Source organism: Chiloscyllium plagiosum, chromosome 29, assembly GCF_004010195.1.
Source record: "Chiloscyllium plagiosum isolate BGI_BamShark_2017 chromosome 29, ASM401019v2, whole genome shotgun sequence".
NCBI lineage: Eukaryota > Metazoa > Chordata > Chondrichthyes > Orectolobiformes > Hemiscylliidae > Chiloscyllium > Chiloscyllium plagiosum.
In genome coordinates, this window is record NC_057738.1 from 12995944 (window position 1) to 13023777 (window position 27834).

Here is a 27834-nt window from a genome sequence, read left to right on the forward strand (position 1 = left end):
ATCTTTGACAAGCAATGCCATACCTCCCCCTCTTTTACCCCCACCTCCGCCCCCCCCACAACATTTAAATCCTGGAACCTGCCACAGCCAATCCTGTCCCTGTTCTAGCCATGTCTCCGTAATAGCCACAACATTGAAGTCCCAGGTACCAACCCACGCTGCAAGTTCACCTACCTTATTTCGTATACTTCTTGCATTGAAGTATACACACTTCAAGCCACTTTCCTGTTTACAGGCACCTTCCTTTGAAATTGATGCCATGTTCCTAACCTCTCTGCATTCCAGGTCCTGCACCCTAAAGCTACATTCTGGGTTCCCATGCCCCTGCAGAGTTAGTTTAAACCCCCCCCAAGAGCACTAGCAAACCTCCCACCAAGGGTACTGGTGCCCCTCAGGTTCAGGTGTAGGCCATCCTGTTTATAGAGGTCCCACCATCCCCAGAAAGAACCCCAGTTATCAAAATACCGGCATCCCTCCCTCCTGCACCATCCCTGTAGCCACGCATTTAACTGTTCTCTCTCCCTATTCCTTGACTCTCTATCACGTGGCACGGGTAATGAACCAGAGACCACAACTCTGTTCGTTCTAACTCTGAGCTTCCAACCTAGCTCCCTGAAAGCCTGCCTAACATCCTCAGCGCTCCTCCTACCTATGTCATTGGTGCTAATGTGGACCACGACTTCGGGCTGCTCCCCCTCCCCCTTAAGGACCCGGAAAACACGATCAGAGACATCATGTACCCTTGCACCTGGGAGGCAACATACCAAACGTGAGTCTCTCTCGTGCCCACAAAACCGCCTATCTGTGCCTCGAACTAACGAGTCCCCAATTACTATTGCTCTGCTCTTCTCCACCCTTCCCTTCTAAGTAACGGGGACAGGCTCCGTGCCAGAGGCCTGAGCCCCGTTACTTACCCGTTACTTACTAGCGCCTCATCTTCTGCCTGGGAACCCTCCAACCACAAGGGATGAACTAATATTTCTCCAGTTTCCTCATTTCCCCTCCCCCCACCTTGTCTCAGTCAAATCCCTCGAACTCAGCACCCGCTTCCTAACCTGCAATCTTCTTCCTGACCTCTCCGCCCCCACCCCACTCCGGCCTATCACCCTCACCTTGACCTCCCTCCACCTATCGCATTTCCAATGCCCCTCCCCTAAGTCCCTCCTCCCTACCTTTTATCTTAGCCTGCTGGACACACTTTCCTCATTCCTGAAGAAGGGTTTATGCCCGAAACGTCGATTCTCCTGTTCCTTGGATGCTGCCTAACCTGCTGCGCTTTTCCAGCAACACATTTTCAGCAGTGGTTGAAAATCCAGCCCAGCAGATATGTTTTAGGGTTAAATGAAAGAAACAGCAGATTTGTTTTAGTGTTCTAGTCAACAGCAAGAGCAGGCTTGTGTCACGTTAAAGTGAATAGCAACAGTAGGTTTGTTGATTTGCTTTATTTTTATATACAATCGCAACATTCCCTACTACTGGAAAGAACCAATCTCAATCTGATATTTTAAATGTCTCAAATGAATCATCTCTTCCATAATCAAGGCAATAAAAGCCATGTTGTATTGCTTGTTCTCATAATTTAACCTGATCCCCCTCTGGTATCTCTGGTATCATTCTGCAATTTCCTGATTTGAGCCATCTTTGATAACTGCGCCCTGAGGAGAATAGTTTCATTTGGAATCTGGTGTCAGGCATGTGAATATCATGGGTTGCCTAGTGGAGTTAGTCTTGAATAATTAGTGCCTTGCTGCTGGGCATATTGGTTTGAGAGAAGCAGTTGCTGTTGGTTTGCCTTTCTTGCCACTGGATTTGGAGGATTTTACCAAGATACCCCTGAAGGAATTTCTCCAGTGTTTAAAGGAGCTTGCCATAGCTAGTTCAAGTCTCTGAAGTAGTTAGGAGCAAGCAGATCACTGCTGTATACCAAACCATGACCTTAGCTTTGAATGTGAGATCCAGATCCTCAAGTGCTCTTTTTTCTCAATCAGCATATTGGGAATAATCCCGGTGTTTGTTTCAAAGAAACACTTTCTCAGATGTGTCAGAGAAGGAGTCAACAAAGGTCTGGAACTATTTCTAAGTACGTGAACATACCCAAAGAACAAGATATTATAATTACACATTGTTATATAGCAAAGCATACAAATTGACATAAAGGGGCTACTTCTGAGTCAGGAGGCCAGTTCAAGTCCTACCAGCTCCAGATATGTATTGCAACATCTCTGAACAAGTTGATTTAAATATAAATATGTGTGTAGATCGACATAAACACAAAATCTTTCAGGGCGGTTAGCAACTAGTTTGTGTCCTGATAGATCAACTGCCATACTGATAGATTTCAGCTATCTAAAACTACAATTTACCAGCAGGAAGCATTGATAAATTGCTTGCTTTTTTTTAATTTAGGATTTGGTTAATAGAAATTATAGCCCATGATAATTTGGATTGTGAAGCCTAAACAACACAGAATAACTGCTTAAATAACTTATTTGCTGAATTATACTATTTGAATTCTGTGAGAGTCGAGTTTTGAAAACCATTTAAAACCATTTGGAAATCACAGGGAACAGGTGTAGGTCCTCAAGCCTGCTGCACCATTCAAATGTGACCATGACCCATCTGAATTAATTATCTTTACTTGCCTTTGTCCCATATTCCTGATGACATAAATCTATCAAATTCAGCTTTGAACCTTACAATTGATTAACATTCAATTGCCATTTTCAGAGAAGAGTTCTGACCTTCTACCATGCTTTGTGAAGTGAAATAAAGACAAATTGACATGAATATTGATTCATACTTTTTTATCTGCCACATTCAGCACCCAAGGAAATCATTTAGTGTTAGGATCACACCAATTATTCTCTTCAGACTTTACAAGAACTAAATGCAAAGGATACTAATGTGTAGTTAAAGGTCACAGCTCCCATCTATACTCAAAACTTGCCTGTAGCTATCAATCCAGCTGTGGAATGCCACAGAACTTGATTCTTCAATTTTGGATTGCAGAGTCCCTTAACCAATACCTAATTTGTTTTAATTTGTAGACATGACATCATGAAGTCAACTTCTCCTCAAAGAGACTACAAGTCCCTTTGTCTTTTGATGGGATTTGTTGTACTTGGGCATGCTGGAGGATTAGAGATTATCATGATACCCTGCCCCTCTTGAGTTAGCAATGCTCCCTTTCACAAAATTAAAGCATATTGGATTCAATATATTGAACATCATTGGTTTACGTGGACCTTTGTTGGACATAAGGGAGAGGTTAAAGTTGAAGATGAACATCGCAATTGAAAAGACACTTGCACAGTGCTGCCACTGTCGCTGATAGAGTCACAGAGACGTACAGCATGGAAACAGGCCCTTTGGTTCAACTTATCCGTGCCGACCAGATATCCTAACCTAATCTAGTCCCATTTGCCAGCACTTGGCCCATATCCCTCTAAATCCTGCCAATTCATATCCCCATCCAGATGCCTTTTAAATGCTGTAATTATACCAGCCTCCACCACTTTCTCTGGCAGCTCATTCCATACACGCACCACCCTCTGGGTGAAAAAGTTGCCCCATACGTCTTTTTTATATCTGCCAAGAAATCTCTATAGTTTGGACATGCATTAGACTGAAACTTACCAAATTACCATCTCACCTGATTTTCCCAAATTTCTCATCATAGTCCACATGGATCAAAGGCTGTGAAAATTCTGTGCTCTGAGGTTCTCACAAATTGCTATTATGCCTCTTCTAAACCCTTGAAATTGAAATCTCTCATTTGACTCTGATTCACAAAACAATAAAACTTATTTAGGATTATCAACTATAACGACAGAGTTGAGGAGTAAAGGACCAAGGACCTCCATTTTGAATAGTGTATCCCAGGACCCCTTATAAAGTATTAAAGTGCGCTTTTATTAATCAGTGCAATGGTTTCTTTGTTATCATGGATGCTGTAGAATTGGACCTGCAATATGAATGAGGCAATTTCTACAATGCCATTTACTGAACTAACTCTAATATCACAAGCCTTATGCCAACAACACATATGTATATCGATCATGATCACAGATATAACGGATTATAAAATTCAGAATTTTAATAATGGATGAAAAAGTCTGAAATGCAATATTAGTTAAGAATATATAACATAAGTTTAGAAAGTTAATCAGGAATTTTGCTTGATACTTTACAGGAAATGAACCAGCTTACTGACCTTGTATGGGATAATACCTGGATGAACCAAATTTGATAGGTTAGATTATCTTTTTCCTTTCTATAATTCTTAAACTTCGTTATCTTCAATCCTTGTTCACACTTTAAACACATTTACAGAAGTGAAAAGGTGCAGAAGGAGGCTATTTGGCTCATTGTGCCTGCATCGGCTCTCTAACCATTCAATTTACAGACCAACTACTGCCTTTTCACCATAATCCTGCACAGTGTTTCTATTTAAATAATTATCCAATGCCTTTAAAATCGAATCTATCTGCATCATACTGCTAACTATTCATTACCCTAACTACTGTGTGAAAAAAGGTTTATCGTCAACTCAAAATTCCTTCTTTAACAAAACACTAAAACTGTGCTCTTTGGTCCTCTTATCCATTTAAAATTGGGAACAGAATCTCCCTATGCACTCTGGTCAGATCCCTCTGGATTTTTAAAACTTCTTTCAAACCTCCTCTTTGCTTTCTGCTCTCCAAGGAAAATAATTCCAACTTTTTTAATCTTTCCTCATAACTGAAATTTCTCATGCCTGGCACAATTCTCGCAAACTTCCTCTGTCTTCTCCCAAATGTGTTCACATCCTCATTAGATGGATTGGCCATGCTAAATTGTTTGTAGTGTTCAGGGATGCACAGGCTAGGTGGATTAGCCATGGTACATGTGGGGTGATGGGGAAAAGGTAGGGGGGCTAGGTTTGTGTGGGATGTTCTCTGGAGGGTTAGTGCAGGTTTGAAAGACTGAATGGCCTCTTTCCACACTGTAATGATTCTATTCTATGATCCCGCCAATAACGTGGAATTCAGAACTTTACACAATATCCCTGTTAGTGTCTAGCCAATGTCTTATACAAGTTCCAACCTTTCTTGAAGGTGATCACTCAGGGGGTACCTATCCATTGGAGGAAAGCCCTGTACTCTCAAGTTGGAAGACTTCGGGAAATCACAGCTTAGTCCATTTGTTTTCATCTGACATCCAACCTTGCTATCAATCTAGCAGTTCTTAAGACATTGCAACCAAGAGGAATAATCCTGGACGTGCTTTCATTTCTGGACACATTTTCTGGATACTGGATACATTTGAGGTATCTCAACTGAGTTAACTTCCACTAGATTAGAAATGAAACTTAAGATCTTTATGATTGGTGGGGTTCAATGTTACAATATTGTGTACTCAACATTGGACAATCAGAAATCCTGTTGATTTCTTATAGTTGGATGGAGAAGTATAGTCACCTATTAGACTAGGTGGTATCTTCATCGTTTCATTCAGTTGGTTTTTGCCTCTGACTTAGAAAGTTGTGGATTCAAATCTTATCCAGAGTCTAAGCATATGCTTCCTTTTCTAGAAGCATCTGTGCAGTTCTTTTGGTGTTTATTTTGCTTCCTCTTCTGTTTTGGAGATAAAAGAGCACAGCATTTATGCATTTTTTTTCATTTAGATCATTCAGATGAAATGATAAAACAAAATCCCATCTGCCCATTTCTGTGGTATGTAGTACAGTTGGCATGTTAACAATCTCATGATAAAATGTTCTGTTGTTAAAAAACAGCAGGGAGTTCACCTAGTGTCCTAACCTCCACAGCCAAGCCATAAAGTAAATTTGTTTATGTTATTGCCATTTGGAGGATATTCTTGTGTGCAAGATGCAATGTGTATTGACCTCTATTACAACATTTAATGTACTTCAAAGTAATTCAGGCCACACAAAAACAATTTCAGAATGTGATAGGATCAATACAAGTGTACTTTCTCCAGAGCCATGAATAATTATTAGAGAGAGAGAGAGAGAGAGAGAGACCAATCAACAATTGCTGAGTGCAAAGGAATGTGTTATTTTACTTTTTATCATACCTAATCTCAAACTTCTGCACAACATTTTCCAGGAGAGTAGATATTATCCACTGAGGGTGAGAATGAAGTTAATGACAAGGCTCTGATATCATTATGCAATGTAATGTTATGGATCCAATTTCTTTGTGATCTTACAAATACCAACGAAGTTGACATACAATTACAGCAGTTGTAGAGCCACAAAATATGTTTTATTTTAAATCAGATTATGTGGGATTATTTCAAACAATAGTAAAATTGTAATAGAAATGAAACTTTGAAAGAGTCACATATCTTCATTAAAAACCTGATAACAATGTACTGTATAAAATAATATGTTTTTCAAACCATAAGATTCAATAACTTTGGTGTTATTTCAATTTATATTCTTAAACCACTCCCCCTCTCCCCCCCCCCCCCCCCAATTCTTGCATTATGGCTTTAATCTATTAAAGATGCTAAGTTAGGATTTAACTAATGAAATAACTCACAGCTATTGTATTGTAACACTCAAACATAGCCTTAAAGGTAGCTTCAATAATTGGTAAATATGTAAAAAGCAGATGAAAATGCTTTGCCTATCAAGGATTAAGATTCAGGCTACTCATATGACTTACATGTAAATATACTTGCTGTTGTGCTGTTTTTCTGCACATTGTATAATTAGTCTCAGCATTCCTGCTATGTAGGAAGGTTTCCAGTGGTTTTGCTTTCCAGAGTCCCAGCTTGGAACCTGGCAGTTTGATGGATTAGGTTTCTTGTGTCTGGTGATATTCAAAGTTTAAAATCATATGTCATGTATGGTCAATTGGTAATGTATCTCAGTGTTCTAGTGTCCATAGAATCATCTCCCGTGTGCATTGCCATCAGAAATCAAGGTTGGGGATGATGCTCAAGGACAGTGGAAGAATGCAAAGTCAGCAGTAGTAGGAATGTACAGTCATGTGTATGCTTGGGTTGGGTTGGGGTGGGGATGGGCTGCTGAATGCAATCATAGGCTAAATTATACATCATTCTGGTTAGCAATTGTTCACTGTGACGCAAGGACAAATGACAGTTTTGAATACTATAGCATTTTATAGATGTTAGAAGTGTCTCAAATAGCTTCATATGCGATGAATTGCATTGAAACACAGTTACCATGGTTATGGAGGCAAACACAAGCTGCCACTTTATGAAAACACAATCCAATAAGTATCAATGAAACAACTCATTATTGTTTTTTGTTCAGCACAAAGACGAGTAACCGATTCAGCCCAACCAATATGCACTGCTGTTGTGTTAGCAAAGGCAACTCCATATTCTTTAATATACTTATTTTCCAAGCTAGCAATGGGCAAATATTGGCAGAAGAACTGAGTAAGCCCTTCTTTGAAAAGCTCTAACTCAATCTTCCATATCCACTAGAACCACAAGATCAATCAAGGAGAGCAACTTTAATGCCTATTCATAGGACATTCTTTCCAGCAGTTGTTTCTTGTGAAGCCAAGGTGATGTTGACTCTTGAACAAAATCTTGTGTTCCAGACATAATAATGCTCTCAAAAAGCCTGTTGTACTTCAATAAGTACATTGCCTGCACTGAATTACACACACACAGCAAACTCACATTGTATTGGATTAAAATCAAAGGGCATTTTTGTACAAGTTTTCACTGAAACAGGAACTATTTATGGTATAAATATAAACATGGACATCCATACATTTTAATATGGACATCTGGAAGCAATATTAATGCCAATTCCATGTTTATTTAACTGCTTGCACTTATGTTTATGTCCAATGTGGTATTTGCATAGTTACACTCTGGTTTTATGGGTACTTACACTCTTGTTTGTATATTTGTATTCAGTTTATATGCTTAATTACACTTGTGTTTCAACCTGTGTTTATATGGTCCCATTATTCTCCTTATTCTGATTATTGATGCTTGGGTTATGTTGATTATTTATATTTTTGTTTGCTGTTTGTACTGCTGTGTGGAGAATCATTTATTTCTGTGTTCACTTGATTTATATCCATGCTTCTATCATCATTTATGCTCATCTTTCAAACTTGTCAGGTATTGCCAACAGCACCAGAGATTTACAGTGCTATTGCTTCACAGTTACCGTTGCTTCAGAGGATTGCTCTTGGTGTATTGTTCTGACTACAAATAGCAGTGGCAGTGGGAATCTCACGGTCAATTACTTTATACAAGAAGCACATGTCATTATTAGTGAAGTACTAAAAAAAATTGATTTTATCAATCATGGCTCATGAGTGACTTCATGATGTTGTTGTAAATAACTGTTTATTTATGGACTCTGCTACCTTGACGACAGTTACTTGGAGAGGTAGTTGACCTTTGGCAATTGTTATGAGTATAGTTCCACTCCATGATTAAATAACTGAATAAGAATCCCCTGAGACATGAATTTGCAAAATCAGTCAACCACTTGAGAACTGATTTTATTAAGTAAGCAATTGTAACATCGTTGTTGCCAGATAACCTACTTCAGTCTTTTTTGTCACCAACTCAAGTGTATCCCAATTCATTTCTATTGCTTCAATCAAATAATGTGAAAACTCCCTGCTGTAGCCACAGAATCTATCCCCTCCTGGATACTGTCTGAGTCTGATCCAGAACATTTGCAATCTTGGCACACTATCTGAACTGGTCTTCTCCACCACTAGCAAATATTTAGTTCCAAAAGCTTTTATGTGCCCCTGCTGCAGATCATTTGCTGCTAGAAGTTTCATCTAGGTAAGTGTCACCACTGGACTTAACTATTTCTATGCTCCCTTATCTGGCTGCCCACCATTCCCCTCAAAACAAACAACACGCTGCTACTCATGCCTCAACTTGTACCAAATCCCATTTACACACTGTCACCTCGGCATTTTGGCTCCCAATTCTGCAGTATAATAGTTTTAAAATTCTCATGTTTCGTTCCTGGTGATACCTCTCCCATATTCTGTAAATGCCATATTCAGATTTTCATTTCTTGGCTCCGTGCTTTTAGCTGCCTGGACCTAAATGCTGGAGTTTTCTTCTCATACCACTCCCCACACCATCTTAAGGATGCTCCTTAAAACTTATCAAACTCCGGTCCATCCCTCTGACTGTTAACTGAAAGTTTTGGTCACCAGCCCTAGTGCCTGTCTGCTTCAGTTTCAAATGTTGAGTTCTTTTCATTCACTCATTGGATGTGAGCATCAGTCACAAGGCAGTCTTTGTTGGTCATCCCTAACTGAGGGGTAGCCCTTGACGAGCAGCTGAAGTCCATATGGTTTAAATATATCCACAGCGCTGTTATAAGGAGTTCCAGGATTTTGAGCCATTGAGACTGAAGGAAGAGCAACATTGTTCCAAATTATGATGATGTGTAATTTGGAGAGGTACTTGTAAATGCTGGTAAATCCATGTATCTGCTGCATTGGTTCTTCTAGGTGGTAGAGGATTTAGGTCTTACAGATGATCTCTAAGGAGGCTTGGTGAGTTGTTGCATTGCATCTTGTAGGCAGTACACATTGCTTTGTCATCATCAGTGAACATATCTGATTCTGACATTATGATGGAGGGAAGGTGATTGACAAAGCAATTGGAGATGGTTCTACCTGGAATACAACCCTGAGAAACTTCTGTAGTGATGTTCTATGGTTCCTGATGAAGGGCTTTTGCCCGAAACATTGATTTTCCTGCTCCTCGGATGCTGCCTGACCTGCTGTGCTCTTCCACCACCACTCTAATCTCTGACCTCAAACAACTAGAGCCATCTTCCTTTGTGCTAGCTATGACTCAGAAAGTTTCCCCCTGATTTTCATTGACTCCAATTTTGCTAGAGGTTCTTTGATGCAACATTAAGTCAAATACTGCCTTGATGTTAAGGACAGTTATTTTCACTTCCCCTTTTAAGTTAAATTCTTTTGTCCATGTTTAGACCAAAGCTGTAATGAAGTCGTGAACTGAGTGGTTTTAGCAGAACCCAAATTGAGCATCACTGACCACATTATTGCTGTCTGATAGCACTGTTGGTAACTTCTTTCATCATTTTACTGATGATTGGGAGGAGACTGATGGGGTAGAAATTGACTGGATTGGATTAGTTCTGCTTTTCATGGGAAAGACATGCCTGGGAAATGTTCCACATTGCCAAGTAAATGCCAGTGTTTTAACTGTAGTGGAAGATGTTGGAGATGTTTTCAGTGCTATGGTCCATGTTTTTTGTAGACCACAGCCTTTGTAATATACAGTGCCTTCAATTGTACCTTGATGTTATGTGGAGTGAATGAATTGACTGAAGATTGGCATTTGTGATGCTAGGAACCTTAGCTGAGGTAGAAAATGATCATCCACTGAGCACTTTCGGCTGATGATTCTTGCATATGCTTCAGCCATATCTTTTCCACTGATATGATGGGCGATAAGGATGGGAATATTTGTGGAGCACTCTCCCCCAATAAGTTGTTTAATCACCTGCCACAACTCAGTACTAGATGTGATAGCACTGAGGAGCTTAGATCTGATTGGTGGGTTGTGTGGATCATTAGCCCGGTCTATTAATTGCTGTTTTGACAAGTAGACTTGTTGCTTCAGCAGGTTGACATCTTGTGAATTCTACGTTACCTGCGTCTCAAACTAACCTGAAATACACTCCTGTGAAATATACAAAATCCTGTGGGTGTCCTGTATCCTTCAGGCGTTTTACTTAGGATTCAAAGTAAGTAAATGTTATCAAAGGTGCGATATAAATGCAATTTGTTCTTAACGTCGGACTGATTTACTGACACAAAAGATTGACATTGCTGTTGTATCTGTCCAATGCATTACCCAACGATACCGAAAGTAAAGCTGTTAACAAACTTGGGTTTACCTGCTGTGACTGTGAAAGCACCATATATTTGTAGGTTGGGCTCAATCAGTCCAGAATGAAATGTTTACTAAACCTTCACCATCCTTATCCCCTGTTATATTCACTTAAAACAAAACCTGTTAGCACTCAGTTCGCGTGATGATGCTGTAAATCCTAAAAAGAAACGAGCGACTGTTCAGTCGGGTTCTGGGTTTAATTTCAATGGAATCCTGTCTATTTAAGGGAACGTTTTTTGAGGCTGCTATTGAGTAGCCGAAAAGTACACGCTGATGTGCACTGGGGTTCGAGTGCCCAGCCTGTTTTCTCTCTGACGCGATACCGTAATCTGCTAATCTCTTTAGATCTGCTTGTTTGGCAGTGCAGATGTACCCTGGCTGGGACTCCTTGTTCATGCCTCACTGATAGGGATTAGTGTTGAGATGTCCCCTTTGCTGTCGTTCGAAAACCCATCAGTTCCCCCCCCGCCTTTTCTCGGTGAAATGCCTCGCTGCAATCTCGTCCCCGCCCCGCCTCCAATCCAAACCAGGTAACAGGCATCTCATCCAAACTTCTTCCTTTGAGGAATGCCTTTCTTCCGCCGGTGATCTCCCAGCGACTGGACGCTCACCCCCGAATCAGGCCAGCGTTCATGCCCAGCAAAGGATGCGCTCAGACCGTCGCCCCAAAAGTAAGGGCAAAATACCGAATTGTTGTCAAGGTTTCCAAACTTTTTGTCAAAAGCAAGGCAAAAAATACCCAAGGCCCACCTAAAAGCAGCAGCCCAACCCCCTCACTCAACAAGTACCAACGAGCTACTGATTTGTGGATTTGAGCTGGGGTGTATATATGTATTTGCAGATGTATGCTTGTGTGTTCATGTGTTGAATTGCATTTGGTCTGTGTATGTGTCCTGGGAGGGGGGTGGGGGTCTGTGCTTTGAGGGTTTCTGTTATTGTCGGGTGTCACTGGCTCGTCCAGCATTTATTGTCCATCCCTAATTTCCCAGAAGGCAAGTAAGAGTCAACCACATTGTTGTGGGTAGGCCAGACCAGGTTAGAACAGCAGGTTTCCTTCTGTAAAGGACAAAAGCGAACCAAGTAGATCTTTCCCAACAATTGGCAATGATTACGCGGTTGCCGTTAGGCTCGCGTTTTATTGCCACCATGAAGGGATTCAAATCCACATCCCCAGGAAGTAGCCCCAGTGTTGGATTACAAATTTAGTGGGAGGGAAGTGAGGACTGCAGAGGACCAGAGTCCAGAGAGTGGTGCTGGAAAAGTACAGCAGGTCAGGCAGCACCCGAGGTGCAGGAGAATTGACGTTTCGGGCGTAAGTCCTTCATCAGGAATTTCAGCACCACACTCTGGACCTCTTACAAATTGACTGGCCTTGTCACAATGCCACCCGCTCCCTGAATGTTCGATGGCGTTTTCGGTCTGGGTGTATGTGCTGGGTCTGTGTTCGTGTAGAGGTCTCTGTGTGTCTGATGTTTGATTAGATTAGATTCCCTACAGTGTGGAAACAGGCCCTTCGGCCCAACCAGTCCACACCGACCCTCCGAAGAGAAACCCACCCAGACCCATTTCCCTCCGACTAATGCACCTAACACTATGGGCAATTTAACATGTGTTGTGTTGTGATGGCTGCTTGTGCGTGTGCACATGTTTGGGAGTGCATTTGTGTTGGAGAAAGTGAGGTCTGCAGATGCTGGTGTGTTGGGGTTTGTGTTAGCGTTTGTGAGCTTTGGGAGTGTGTTGGGTTTGTAATTGCGGTTGGGGTGAATGTATGTTGGAATCAGCGATTGTGTTGGGGTGTCCGGTTGTCGGGGTGTATGCTTGGATTGGGGTGTTGTTCACGTTTTGCCGGTCTCTTGGTGTGGGGAGTACTCTCGGATGCTGAAAAGTTGGATCTGACAGTGGTTGTGTGAGGAAAGAGTGCGTGAGCGCGTCAGCACCAAAGTTAAACACAAAAGCCTTTTACGCAGGGGCGAGAGGAGTTTCCTTTGTTCTAGACAGAGAAGCTTGGAAGAGATCAGAGAGAATTAACCCTCAGACACGCAGCACTTCGGAGGTTATCGGTGGGCTGGCAGTATTGGGATGCAGGTAATGACCATTCCCTATGCCTTTAGGGTAAGTTTTTATTCCTTCTAAAGAGACAGCTGTCCGTGACAGTGTAAAGAAAAGATGATTTTACAAACCGCGCTAGACAGCGCGAAAGTTGATGGAATGGCCTCTTAAATCTCGTTGTTGCAATTCGTTTATTGTCACAATTAAATTTTATTTGTCCTGGTTGCAGGCGAGTCGCAACAAAGCATTTTTTTTTAAAATAGCGTAAATATTAGGCGCATTGGATTTTCAAATATTTACAGCAGGCAAGCAACAGGTAGGAGTTGAGTGGCGAACTGCAGCCTCCTTTGTAGAGGCTGATACTGAACTCGGGAAAGGCCTGTCTTTGTTCTCAGTTTGGATTCATCACCCTCAGACAAACTCTTCACTCGCCTGAGAATAGAACGAGGGCTCTCAATAATTCCATACTCTGACTACATCGAACATGGCTGGGCATTACAATCCTCTCCCAGCAAAGATCAAGGTGTTAAAGTGATCTTTTTAGGGAGAAGAGAGAAGAAAAAAACCTAAGTCAAATCGAACTTGTAAAAGCAACTATTTGATCGCGACCACTTGGGATCTACAGTGTGTTTTACAGTAGTTACCAGACATCGTGTATCACGGAGTAAATGAAATGTGACAACATCCCCCGGGCTCCTTGTCCTTTTCTGCTGGGTTCCGAATTATCCCATCGCCAGGTCTGCTGCTTTGGACGAAAATATACGATTGCGCAGGTTTGGAACTCAGGGCTGCGAAAGTTGCATCGTTTTCCTTGGAGCAACAGTTAATTCGCCAGGTTGGCAGCCAGGAAAAATCGTCTCTAAATACAGCTTCTCGACTCCAGATGTTTTTTTTTAAAAGAGAAGATGAAGAGATTTTATCTAAAATAGCGTTCCATTCTATTCACATTCTCGGCGGACCTCAAGTGACGGTAAGCAAATCTACAGAGTAATAGTTATCGTTCAGAGGGAGAAAATATCCAAGCATCTCTTTTGGATCCATTGTTAAACATTTGAAGGGTAGAAATCGCCCAGCATAAATCTAGACATGGCAAGTTCTTTGTTTCAGGTTATAGGGGGAACTATCCCTTCCTGAACTCACATCTCTATCAGTCTTTGTCTCTCCCTCCCTTGCTCTTTCTCTTTGTCCCCCGTGTGTGGCTCTTTATTTTTGGACGAAGATCCATCCGAATAGTTTTGCTCTTTGTACGGGAAGAAGATTTAGGCTTCCACTTCGAGTACAAATGAAATTTTGAACTTGCCCAAAATCTGCCTGACGCAACAGACAAGGTATTGCAAGACTTTGAGGAGCAATCTTGAATTAACAAAATACTTTAAAGATGCTTTCCAATGCGGTTAAATCACTCGAGACAGTACATGTGTTCTGTTATCATTTTTCTCAGACTATCCAGAGATACTTAACCTTGCTGTTAATTACATGGCACATGAGAAATATATCCAAATTGTATGTTAGATGTTGGGTTTGGTTGACAGTGCCAGAATTAAAACAATAGATCATGGTCCCTGTACTGACTCGAGACAGATACATCAGAATTTCACAATATATTCTTAACGAGTAGGTAACAAGTGAGAGTTAATTGGATTTGGGGAAAGTCATTTATCATTCATTTTCTGCCTAAAATTTGGACCTTCTTTACTTTCATCGATTCTAAACAGTGAGTTCAGCCACTCCCTATTCTTTTGTTACCCAAGGACTCCTCGTGAGAGAGGACCATTGTTTGGTACTGCATGTCTCCAGTTAATAATTCATAGATTTTTCTGTAGTCAGTTTAATTTAAGCAGTTTAAACTAATATTTCTTTTCAGCTACCCCTTCACATTGCTACCCTGAATTATTTTTTTATAGAATAAATTTCTTAAAACTAACCCCACCACAAAAAGTTCAATAAAAAAAGACAGTCTTTCATACATGTTGTAAAATGCATAATGTATTTGAAAAAAAGCATTACTTTCGTTAAGGTAATGGATTCAATTTTTGTATTTTTACTGAAGAGGGGTATAATAAAGATTTATTTGGAGAATATATTTAGACTGTTCCAAGTAAAACAAAACAAATTACACAATTTCACGGATCATCCTGTTTAATTACTCATCTCAAACTATACTTCAGTTGATTTACTTTGCTGTCTTTTTTACAGTCACATTTTGGCATGACTGCAGGCTACTTTTACTTTTTACAGGGCTTTTTCCACCACTTTGCAAAAAAAGTTCTGATATTTGAATATTCTACATAGAGAAATAGTTTGGATTAAAACAGGGTCCAGATCTGATTCCTTCAATGCGTTAGCAATAGATAAAGCCATGTACTAAATAGTATATGTGATTACATTGAACCTGGTAAATAGAAGTAAAGTGATTTTTAAAAAAAATGTGAGACAAAGTGAGTTAGGATCCCATCCTATGCTTTACAAGGACTTTTAGGTAAAAGTTACATTTATTTTTAGATATCTTGGTGCAGTGATTTCAAAACAGAGATCACATATAAATACATGTTTCTTACATTTTTTTCCCACTTTTTCTTTTATATTTCTCTATTCTTTGTTTGTTATCTGTGTCCTTTCCCATCTTATGTTACTTTCAATCATAAATCAATGTACTGTTCCCAATCTACTGACGGAAGCTTAAGTTGCTGACTACAATAAAATCATGTAGAATAACATTGAGGCTTGGAGTGGGTGAGGGATGTAAATGGAATGAGTGTCTTAGAGAATCCTGGTGTGCAGGGAAGCCATCATGTATGACATACAAATTCTCACACATAAGAGACAGCAATTATTAGTTTAAGGTTGTGCTAAGATTAATAAAGATATGAACTATTCCTGAAGGGGCTCCATCTCATTGGCCAAGTAACAGTATTTTCTCAAAACCAAACTAAGTAGTTCAGTAATTCTTTGAAAAGGATGTTTGAAAATAATGCTTAGCCTTGATAAAACTTTCCCAATTCTATCATAAAATGAGTTGAAATTGAACAGAAGTTGTAAGTTGCTCTTCTGTTGGAATCATGACCAATATTGAATTATATACACAGCATTCTTTTGACTCATCCCAATTCATTCACTGGGAACAGACCCTCTGTGCTCTGTTTACAATGTCTAGCTGTTTCTTGTCCATTTCCAGAGAACGCACTGTATTTATGTAATTAGCTTCAGTAACAAACATTTGAACTGAGCTTTGGCTTTCTAGCACTCCTGAAGTCTCGGTACCTAACATCTTATCGCTTTCCAATTACATTTATACTTTCTCGATTTATTTTGGTTACCCACTAGTGACTCTGATGCTTGGTCAACATAAAGTTAGCCATGAAATATTTTACAGGCAATTTGGGATGTTTATTTCATTCCACTTTGAGGCAGATTAAAATGAAGTCAAAATGTTGCAGGAATTATACAATTTTTCACCTGTTAACCAAGTATTTTCTCTTTCAAAGGAAGAGTTCACCAGAATATACCAAGATGGAGAATTAATGTGGATTTTTACAACTTCTAAGAGTCAAATATCAATGGATTTATGTTCTCTACTTGTACAGTTGTAGACCCGCAAGCTGATGGAGGAGTTTGGAGATATTATTATGAAGGGTTCATCATTTAAATCTTGGGAACAACAGTTAATTCATGTGAGGACAAACAAAGGATATAAGCTAAATTGATCTCTATGGAATTTAATTTTACAAATTGGATTGCTTGTGAAGATGATGGCATTTGGATAATTCTACTATCAAGATTCAGAATGAATTCCAGGTATGTTAATGCGTTGCTTCATATATCGCAATGTCTGCAAAGGACAATATATCTTCTTTTATGGCTTCTCCTTTGTAAAGATTTTCTCTGTTTGAGATGAACCATGGTGAAGTAAACAATCTAGCCAGAATTCAGAGGCAGAATGAAACTACACAGGTAAATAATAACGAGACCCCAGTTCTGCTCAGTGAATGATAATAATACAATTTATGTAGTTTGTGGACTTTCAAAAGGCATTTCATGAAGTGTCACAGAACAAGCTTGTGAACAAAATAAGAGCTCATGTAGTGAAAGGGACAGCAGCAGCATGTATAAAAAAAAATTGACTGACAGGGAACAGAATTATGAAAAACAGTTTGCATTTGGTCTGGTGGAAGGTTTGCCGTTGGGTTTCTGAAGAAGTGATGTTGGGATCCCTGCATTTCTTGATAAATTCATTATCTTGACGTGTGTATACAGGGCACAATTCTAAACCTTGTGGATTATATAAAACTAACAAGCATTATGAATAGTGTTCAACTTCAAAAAGCCATAGGTCGGTGGAATGAGTAGACAAGTGGCAAATGGAATTTGATGCAAGGAAGTGTGTAGTGATTTATTTTGGTAGGAAGAACGAGGAGAGACAACATAAAATAATGAGTAGAATTTTAAAAGATGTATAGGTGCAGATTGATCTGGGGGTGTATGAGCATACATTTATGAAACTGAGAAGCAACTAATAAAGCTCCTGGGATCTAGGGATTTATGCACAGATTTTAGAGTACAAAAAGTAAAGAATTTCTGATAAGTCTGTACAAAACATCAATTCAGCCTCAACTGGAGAGTGGGGACCTCTGGGGACAAAACCTGAGGAAGAATTTGAGGGGATTAGAGAGGATGCAGAAAAGATTCATGTGAATCATTCCAGGGATAAGAAACTTTATTATGGTGGTTTGCTTAGAGAAACTGGAACTTCTCGCCATAGAGAAAGTTAAAAGGAAATTTGATAGAATTATTCTATCAATCATATGGGGTGTGAATAGAATGGATGGGGAGAAGCAGTTTCCATTGGTGCAAAACTTGAGAACCAGCATGCAACAATATAAAGTGATGAACAATAGAAACAGCACTAGCATGAGCAAAATAATTTTAAAGCAGCAAGTTGTTAGGATATGGATTGCAATGCCTGAGAGTGTGCTGCAGGTAGATTCAGCAGAGATCTTTCTAAAAAATAACTATTGTATAATTATCTGAAAGCAAAGATCTTGTTGGACTATAGTAAATAGGCACGTGAGTGATACTAGGTGGTTTATTCTTGCAGCAAGCCAGGATGAACTTGACAGAATCAATGGTTTTGTTTTTCTATGCTGTAATGATTCTATGACTTATGATTCAGTATGCTGAGGCTTTCTGAAATGTTTGTCCAAAACTGATATGTGCATTTTATGGGCATGTTAGTAAAGCGTGGTGGTTATTATGTTCTAATTAAAGAGCTGTTAGCTTGGTAGTTTACACCTGATATTAGCATGAGAAGCTGTGTTTAAATAAACTTGTCCTTCCTTTGCTTCATGAGGTTTTGCATTTGACACCATTTATGTTAGATATTTGCTGGCCTTTGCATGTTCTGTGAATGTCATAGCAAACCTTCTGCAGGAGATATATATTCTCCTATATATTGGATGAATCAGCAATGAGCTGTGCACCATTTGACAGTGTATCCTCGGCAAGTGGAAGTAGATGTACTTGCCTCAAGATAAAGCAAGTTGTATGATTGGTGGTAAGATTGGCTGTTATTGCAACATCATGCAATTCCAACATTTTTGAAGTCCTAAAACTAAATTATGTTCATTAATAGCATATTTATTCTCTTTGTTACTTTGCAAAAAAGAAATCATATTTAGAAGCCCTGACAGAATGGATCTGTTTATGGAAGCAAAATATTAATTACCTCAACCATCTGCTACAACAACTCCCAAAAGATCAAACTTCAAACATACATTGTATCTGCCTCTAACAATGTTTTAGGTGCATATATCACTCCTCCCATTGTTAAGCATTGAAGATATATCAGTGAACAAATATTTTTTCCTAAAACTAAATCGAATTCAAAAGACGTGGAAAGCAAGAAAGACGAAAAATCTAAGGCTGCTGAGAAAGGGGAGGCTTTTGGACCCAAACGGAATTGCTTAATTCACCTCCAAATTTACTGTTAGTTACTGTATTATATACTGGGGCCATGAATCTATCTGTGAGGAGAAAGTGAGGACTGCAGATGCTGGAGATCAGAGCTGAAAATGTGTTGCTGGAAAAGCGCAGCAGGTCAGGCAGCATCCAAGGAACAGGAGAATCGACGTTTCGGGCATAAGCCCTTCTTCAGGAATCATTCCTGAAGAAGGGCTTATGCCCGAAACGTCGATTCTCCTGTTCCTTGGATGCTGCCTGACCTGCTGCGCTTTTCCAGCAACACATTTTCAGCCATGAATCTATCTAGTTAATTATGTTATGCATGTATATCTGTGACATTTGATTGGTAAATATCATAAAGGAGTCAGATGTATTTCACAATAGGTTGCTAATGATATGAGATTTTGAGAAAGTAAGATGGTAACTGAAAGCATTTTTATAAGAAATTGTGTTATTTTGGTAGCTTGCTACTTTATTGGTTACAATTTGCTTGTATGTTAGTAAATATTTTACCTGGATGGTAATATTACAGGAAAGTATACTTTTCAGATACAGCAGTTGTACTTCGTTGCTTATTTAAGATTCATACTTGAGCCAATCAAGAAAATAATATATGGTGGATTTTATATAAATTGAAGTAATAGTGATGTGGGCTATATCCAGAACTTTGTTAAGTAGATTTAGTTGGAATGTTTGCATGAGATACGTTGTAGTCGAGAGTGTGGTGCTGGAAAAGCACAGCAGGTCAGGCAACATCTGAGGTGCAGGAGAATTGACATTTCAGATATAAGCTCCTCATCAGGAGTCATACTTGAGCCGTCCTGATGAAGGGCTTATTCCCGAAACGTCAATTCTCCTGCTCCTCGGATGCTGCCTGACCTGCTATGCTTTTCCAGCACCACATTCTCGATTTTCAACTCTAGCATCTGCAGTCCTCCCTTTCTCCTATGAGATACATTGTAACCTCATTACAGTTTCACCAAAAATCTGTTCTAATTTTTTGATATATAATCTGAATACAGTATTCAAATAACTTGACCTGAAAAATGTAACAATGTATTTTTCTGCTTAGGCTTTCAAATTTGCTCCTTGAGTTTTTGAGTTATGTAACTTCAATTTTTAAAAAGACATGATTTTCAGTTAAAGTATACATGTGCATTTATACACACACTAGTTCAGTACATATGTGCATTTACACATATACAGTACTAGTTCAGTAAACACGTGCATTTACTAGTACTGAAAACCACCAAGCAGGAATCCCACAGGAATTTAATTGACTCATAAAAAAGTATTTATGCCACTGTTTCCTTATTTCTTTTCAGTTGATGTATAGGTAGAAAGAAGGTTGCACAGTCATCATGAAGAAGTTAAACACTGCTGAATCTATTTGTGTTAGAGGAGATGGGAAAACAGGCAGAACTTTGAGCTTATGACATCAGCCACAAACGATGTGATAGTGATATGTTTCTGTTACATCAATAGCAGCCAATCAGAGAACATAGAACATAGAACATAGAACAGTACAGCACAGAACAGGCCCTTCAGCCCACGATGTTGTGCCGACCACTGATCCTCATGTATGCACCCTTAAATTTCTGTGACCATATGCATAGGAAGAGGTTTTCATGGTGACAGTGTTTCTTTCAAAAATAGTAAATTAAGATGTTTCTTGCAGTTATGTTCACCCCAAGTTCTTTCAGCAACAATTTATTTTGCCCAAATCTTGTTTTCTCCATTACTGATTACTGATCATGATTCTAAGATTATTCACTGCGCCCATAATGAGTTTACTGTAAAAAGCAATGCAACAGTTAAAACTGATTATGTAGATTATATATTATGAAATAAAATGAGCAGCTTATAATTTTCATGTGCCATTCTTGAATTTTACATGATGTACCAAAGTTGATCTTTTGTGGAACACCAATCAGGATTTTGCTTTTGCCACAATACTGAAATGGCTGATAGGAAAGCCATAAATGGCTGGAATTCACTCCCCAAATCTCTGTGTTTTTCTATCTCACTGTTCTCTTCCTTAAAACCTGACTTTTTGGTCAAATTTTGGTCATCTGACTTAATATGTTATTTTTTATTCATTCACTTGATGTGGGAGATTCTGGCTGGGCAAGCACTTACTGCCCATCTTTAACTGTCTGTGGGAATGTGATTGTAAACTGCCATATTGAACTATTGCAGTCCATTTTGAGTTGGTAAACCCACATTGTTGTTAGTGAGGGAGCTCCAGTACTTTCACCCAGTAACAGTCAATGAATAGCCAAGTCAGAATGGTGTGCATTCAGCATTCCTCATCAGTTTGGTGTCATATTTTGTTTTTTAATGTTTGTGTGAAGTACATTGGAGAATTTTATTCTGTTGAAAGCCCTTTATATAAATATATTGCTGTGATAATTTTAAAAAAAACAATAAGGAGGAGAAAGCTGGACTTATTTTGAAATCTCAGTAAGCTTTGAAATAACTAGCTAGATTTGATTCAGATTTGATTCTTCTCTGTGTGAGGCGAATTGATCTCAGCTAGAATAGTGGCAGAAAGTTAGGAATATTTCTGCTGACTTCTACCCCTGGAACAGGAAAGGGAAAATCAATCAGTGCTCCCACTCCTGATCGCTTTTCAGTGAACCCCCTGATTAAAGTGACATGTGTGAGGATGTTAAATGGGGATATAGTTGCAGCTTTGGTCTTGTGGTTGGACAATCTGCTGACTAGATTGAATACAGATAATAATGACTATGATGGAAATTATACGACTGTCCTGGCTCCTCATCCATAAATAAAATGTAAGTCTAACATTTGTTTGGGAAGAAAGTGTGCATTAATATAATTTTTTAAGATGGCATTTATTCTACAAAAAAAATTCTTGATTTTCCTGCACCGTCCCTAGAAAAATAAACATGAAACATGAATGGCGGAAGACAAAAAGCTATTTTCTATAAAAAGATCCTTTGTGTTAATTTATGAAGAATAGTAGAACATTTGGTATTTCCTTGCTCAGGTTACAAAAAGCACAATTATGTGGTGCCCATTACCATCAATTTCTTGGTTGTATAGGTAGTAAGAAGGTTGCACATTTAAAAAATGACGTTCTGAATTGAAACATTTGGGTATTAAACAGTTCTTAATCAAAATAGGGTCAAACATTGTGTTGAAAAATGTGGTGCTGGAAAAACACAGCAGGCCAGGCAGCATCCGAGGACCAGGAGAATTGATGTTTCGGGCATAAGCCCTTCTTCAGGAAAACATTGTGTTTATAGATTACAGAAACTCATAAAAGTAATGGGGTATTTTGTTTCTCATTCAATTTTCCCACTTCAGGCAAGCATTAGTAAAAGATATATATTTTAGGACCGAAAATATGTAACAAAAGTATGAGTGATGAATCTTCCAGTAAAAGCTGAGTGATGTCCCTGTCACTCCATGCCCACCTTAATTTCAAAACTGAGGTCAGTTTTTCAACCTCCCTATTGTCATCACCAGTCACCTGTAATAAAAGACTCAATAACTGGCTGCATTCCTGCTATTAGAATGTGGTGATTGAGTCCAACTCGACAATGGACTAACTTGAATGATGAAGGACATTGTTGAGATATATGAGGGTGGCTCCTATAAAAGTAATTTCTTCATGTCTTCTGTAATAGGTTATCTATGCACATCTGTACAGTGTGGCAGTAGGCTGCTTTTTGTAGTTTTCTTTAAACAGCGTTTTATGCCGAATAATCTGAAGTCATCAATGTACCTTGGCCTAAAGTTTTACTCTGTGAAAAATTGTGAAAGTTGGATCAGCTGCCCATCACATGTCACTTCAATTTTTTATTTGTGCAGAAGTCAGTAGATCTCTGGAGAGATATACAGTGAGCAACTGATCCATTATTATTCAATGTCAAAATAACTCAAGGTAAGTTTTATCTGCATTAAAAACTAGAGCTAGAGAGATGCTGACGAAATGCATTACCTTGCCCCCGATAACTTTTGGAGCAAGTTTCCCATGCCACATTTCTCTCTTCTTCTTCCGGAGTCATTCACTCCTTGCTAGGATACAGACTTACACATCACCTTGTCTCTTCGTCCTTTTCCAAATGGACTTGAATCATTTGTGTCACATTGAAGTGAGCTTTTCAATATATTCAAGGTAAACCTGTTGACTGCATCCTCAATTTAAGCCCACACATGCACATTTCAAACAGGAATCACCAGATAGTGATTAGAGCACAAACCTTGGCCATTATTCTTCGTTTCCCACCAAGGGCACTGAACTCAATTTGACACCAAGCTTGTAAAGATCCATTAATTTGGGACTGAGCTGATTTCAGATTTGGATGCTTCACTCATCTACACAACTGGTTAAGCCCATTGAACCATTAGGTGAGTTGAACTTTAGTGAAATAATTTTAGGTAATTGTTAACTGGAAGCAAATTCGATTGCTTTGAATTATATTCACCTAGGATGTATTCCTATGCAGTGCAGGAATTGAAAGACTACTTGACATTTTCTCCTGCTCCATCATGCAAGAGTTAAGCAATTTATCTCTGTGCTCGAAATCTGTAAAACACATGGAGACGTTGTATCCTGCTCAGCATTAAAAATGGGCTGAATAAAATTTGTCAGAATGTGAGTAGTGGATGATTTGGATTGGGTAGCATTGTTAGAAGCAGATGCTGAACTGGAACTCATCAGATATTAAATCTGCATCAATTTTGGTTTAGTGTGCTAAATGTGTTCAGAGCAATTAAATTTGTCACCATTTCTGCATTCTTATATTTTGTTCAAATGGCTGTAAGCTATTTCCTTTCCAAGATTAGCTTCAGAATACAGGCATTTGAATTGCACTCAATTACTTATTTAGTATGACTACTTAACCAGGGCAAAATCCTTGGGCTTTTGAAGCATATGTTGAAGGAGTCTCTGCAGTTACCATATAGAAATTAAACAGAACAGAGACCAAGAAGAAGATGGGATATAATAGAGTCATCAAACAAGGTGTGCTGCTATAGATGTTAACATCTTGAACAATTTAGTGCAGATTCATTGGCTGAATTATTGTGCAACGGTTAATGTAAAAGTACTTCAGTGGTGTAAAGCATATATTGAAACAGTACCTGTTTTATTATTTAGCATGAAGGATTTGTGATAATGCTATGAACAAGGACCTGTTTTATGATAACAAGATTTTCCCTGTGGAAAGCAATTTTTTGGATTGCCCAATCCTTAATGTCATGAGGTGCGGAGATAACTTCACCCCCAATACCCTCCCCTGCTCCGCTGCACAGTCCGAAAAACCATTGACTTCCTTTCAACAACCAGTGCTGTTACGTCATTTGACTATTGCGTTGGATGTGCTTCAAGCTGATGCTTTATATCAGAATTCTTCATCATTTCTCTGAAGCAGAGTTGGAAAATCAATCCCAGGCCATGTTTGAGCTATCTGAGAACATGTCTGATATTGGACAGTCCACCAATGATGACAGCAGTATGTTATAATGGTGTAGAATGAAAGTGTTACTGAAATATGTACAACTGATAGAATGCTGTATGAAGTGCTGTGCTTCATTATATGATTCTGACAATACAATATTTAAACATAAGTTAACAAAGTGGGAGTTAGTCCAGTAGAAAGTAAGTCTATAGAGATAATGAAAAGTAAGCAGATGGTAGATGAGTTGAACAGTTATTTTACATTGGCCTTCACTACAAAACAGTGATCTCCAAGCTTTTCAACCACAAGGTCACTTTATGTGTAACCCATGATCTACCTTGAAAATGAATAGAATAAATAAAGTTTACTTTTAGTTGTGTATAAATACAAAACCAAGTACATATAGTTATTCATTTTGTCTTTTCTATTCTCAATGTGATACCTGTGACTGCACATTATCAGCCAGTGCTTTGAAGTAGGGTTTAGTTTCAGTTGCTAGTCAAAATCAGTCTATTAAATGGGTATCGGTGAGGTGGGCAGGAAACATAGACTTGGACTTACCTTCATTTAAGAGAATGCTATCTCAAAGATGTGTGGAATCAAAGTAAGCTTTCATTTTAAAAGCACAGGATAATAGGAGCTGGTATTTTTCTCTGTTTACAAGTCTCCAAAAATCTTTTTGTTTTGATCTGGACTTTTCTGCAGTGAGTAGTCTGTCTTCCGGTGTCTGTCCACCATCTATAAGGCAGTATGATGGACTACTTTCCACTGTACAGGATGAGTGCAGCCCGTGTCCATCTGGGATATAGCAGCCTGTTTGATTGAAACCCTATCCATCACTTTCAGTGTCCAGTCTTAGTGTTTGGAACTATGAAATCCCAATGTGTATATTGTCCAGTGAAGATAAGTTTGTGGAGATAGCAGTAGAGAACATCAAGAAGATTTGTTTGTTTGCTTTATTTCAGGAGAATTTGAGCATTGGATGATGTCCATTAAGACATCTTAAGAAATTCTTAATGTAGGTGTGGATTCAAACTGAGTAAATAATTCTTTTATGTTCTTTAATTTTCAATGTACTCTTTGGGAATTTAGAATAGTGGGAATGGCAGTTAGGGCAATTGAATGTTCCTCCTGCAGAATGGGAGGTAAGGGTCACAACTAGTGTCCCTGCTGACTGCATCTGTGGGAAGTGCACCCAACTCCAGCTCCTTGAAAACCACATTAGGAATTGGAGCTGGAGCTGGATGAACTTCAGATCATTCAGGAGGCGGAGGGGGATATAGAGAGGAGTTACAAAGAGGTAGTCACACCTCAGATTCACGAAAAAGGCAGATGGATTACAGTTAGGGGACAGAAAGGGAACCAAAAGACAGTGCAGGGATTCCCCATTCAGCTCAATAACAAGTACACCATTTTGGATACTGTTGTAGGGGATGACTTACCAAGGATAAGCCATGGTGGAAGCCAGAGTCTATCCCTGTTGCTCAGTAGGGAAGGAGACAGAGGAGTAAAGCATTTGTCACTGGGGACTCCACAGGTCAGGAGACAGATGGAAGGTTTTGTGGGAATGAGAGAGACTCACGATTGGTGTGTTGCCTCCCAGATGGAAGGTTTTGTGGGAATGAGAGAGACTCATGATTGGTGTGTTGCCTCCCAGGTGCCAGAGTCCGTGATGTCTCGGATCATGTTTTCAGGATCCTTGAGGGGGAGGGATGGCAGCCTCAAGTCGTGGTCCGCATAGGCATCAATGACATAAGTAGGAAAAGGATGTAAGGCAGAAATTCAGAGAGCTCGGGTGGAAGCTTGGAGCTTCAACAAACAGAGTTGTTATCTCTGGTTTGTTGCCGGTGCCACGTGCTAGCGAGGTGAGGAATAGGGAGAGAGAGGAGTTGAACATGTGGCTACAGGGATGGTGCAGGATGGAGGGTTTTGGATACCTGGAAAATTCGGGCTCATTCTGGGGTAGGACATCTATAAACAGGATGGTCTACACCTGAACCAGAGGGGTACCAATATCCTGGTGGGGAGAGGGGGGTGAGATTTGCTAATGCTCTTCAGGAGGGTTTAAACTAATTCATCAGGGGAATGGGAATCTAAATTGTAGTTCCAGTGAACAGGAGGTTGAGAGTAGTGAGGTCAGAAATATGGTTTCAAGATCACCAGAGTGCACCGGCAAGCAGGAAAATGGTTTGAAGTATGTCTACTTCAATGTCAGGAGCATCCAGAATAAGGTGGGTGAACTTGCAGCTGGGACATTGATGTTGGAGTCATTTTGGAGACATGGATAGAGCAGGGACAGGAATGGGTGTTGCAGGTTCTGGGAGTTAGATGTTTCAGTAAGAACAGAGAAGATGGTAAAAGAGGGGGAGATGTGGCATGGTTAGTCCAAGGACAGCACTATGTTGGCAGAAAGGACGTTTGAGGACTTGTCTACTGAGTTAGTATGGGTTGAGGTTAGAAACAGGAAAGGAGAGGTCAACCTGTTGGAAGTTTTCTATTGGCCTCTGAATAGTTCCGGAGATGTAGAGGAAAGGATAGCAAAGATAATTCTGGATAGGAGTTGTAACGGGGGACTTTAACTTTCCAAATATTGACTGGAAATACTTTAGTGCGAGTACTTTAGATGGGTCAGTTTTTGTCCAATGTGTGCAGGAGGGTTTCCTGACTAATTATGTAAACAGGTCCACAAGAGGTGAAGCCACATTAGATTTGGTACTGGGTAATGAACCCGGCCAAGTGTTAGATGGTAGGTGAGAATTTTAGTGATAGTGACGGTAATTCGTTTATGTTTACTTTAGTGATGGAAAAGGATAGGTATAAACAGGAGGGCAAGAGTTATAACTGGGGAAAAGGCAATTACGATGTGATTAGACAAGACTTAGGATGTATGGGATGGGGAAAGAAACTGCAGGGGATGGGCACAATTGAAATGTGGAACTTATTCAAGAAATAGCAACGGCATGTCCTTGATAAGTATGTACCTGTCAAGCACAGAGGAAGTGGTCAAGTGAGGGAGCCATGGTTTACTAAGCAAGTTGAATCTCTTAAGAGGAAGAAGAAGGCTTATGTTAGGATGAAGCGTGAAGGCTCAGTTAGGGTGCTTAAGAGTTACAAGCTAGCCAGGAAAGACCTAAACAGATAACTAAGAAGAGCTGGGAGAGGTCATAAGAAGTCATTGGCAGATAGAATCAAGGAAAACCCTAAAGCTTTCTATATGTATATCAGGAATACAATAATGACTAGAGTAAGGTTAGGGCTGATCAAGGACAGTAGTGGGAAGTTGTGTGTGGAGTCTGAGGAGATAGGAGAAGCACTAAATGAATATTTTTCATCAGTATTCACCCTGGAAAAAGGCAACGTTGTCGAGGAGAATACAGAGATACAGGCGACTAGACTAGACAGGATTCAGATTCACAAGGAGAAGGTGCTAGCAATTCTGGAAAGTGTAAAAATAGATAAGTCCTCTGAGCTGGATGGGATTTATCCT

The 27834-nt window shown here is 39.5% G+C and overlaps 1 long non-coding RNA gene across 1 annotated transcript in view; it reads left to right on the top strand.

Annotated features, from left to right (window-relative positions):
• Positions 1-13510: 13510 nt before the first annotated feature.
• LOC122564380 overlaps positions 13511-27834 on the top strand; it is a 212439-nt gene continuing 198115 nt past the window's right edge. Inside the window, exons 1-2 of the long non-coding RNA XR_006315899.1 lie at positions 13511-13927; positions 16443-16752. This is a non-coding gene — a long non-coding RNA (uncharacterized LOC122564380). The remainder of the gene's footprint in view (positions 13928-16442; positions 16753-27834) is intronic.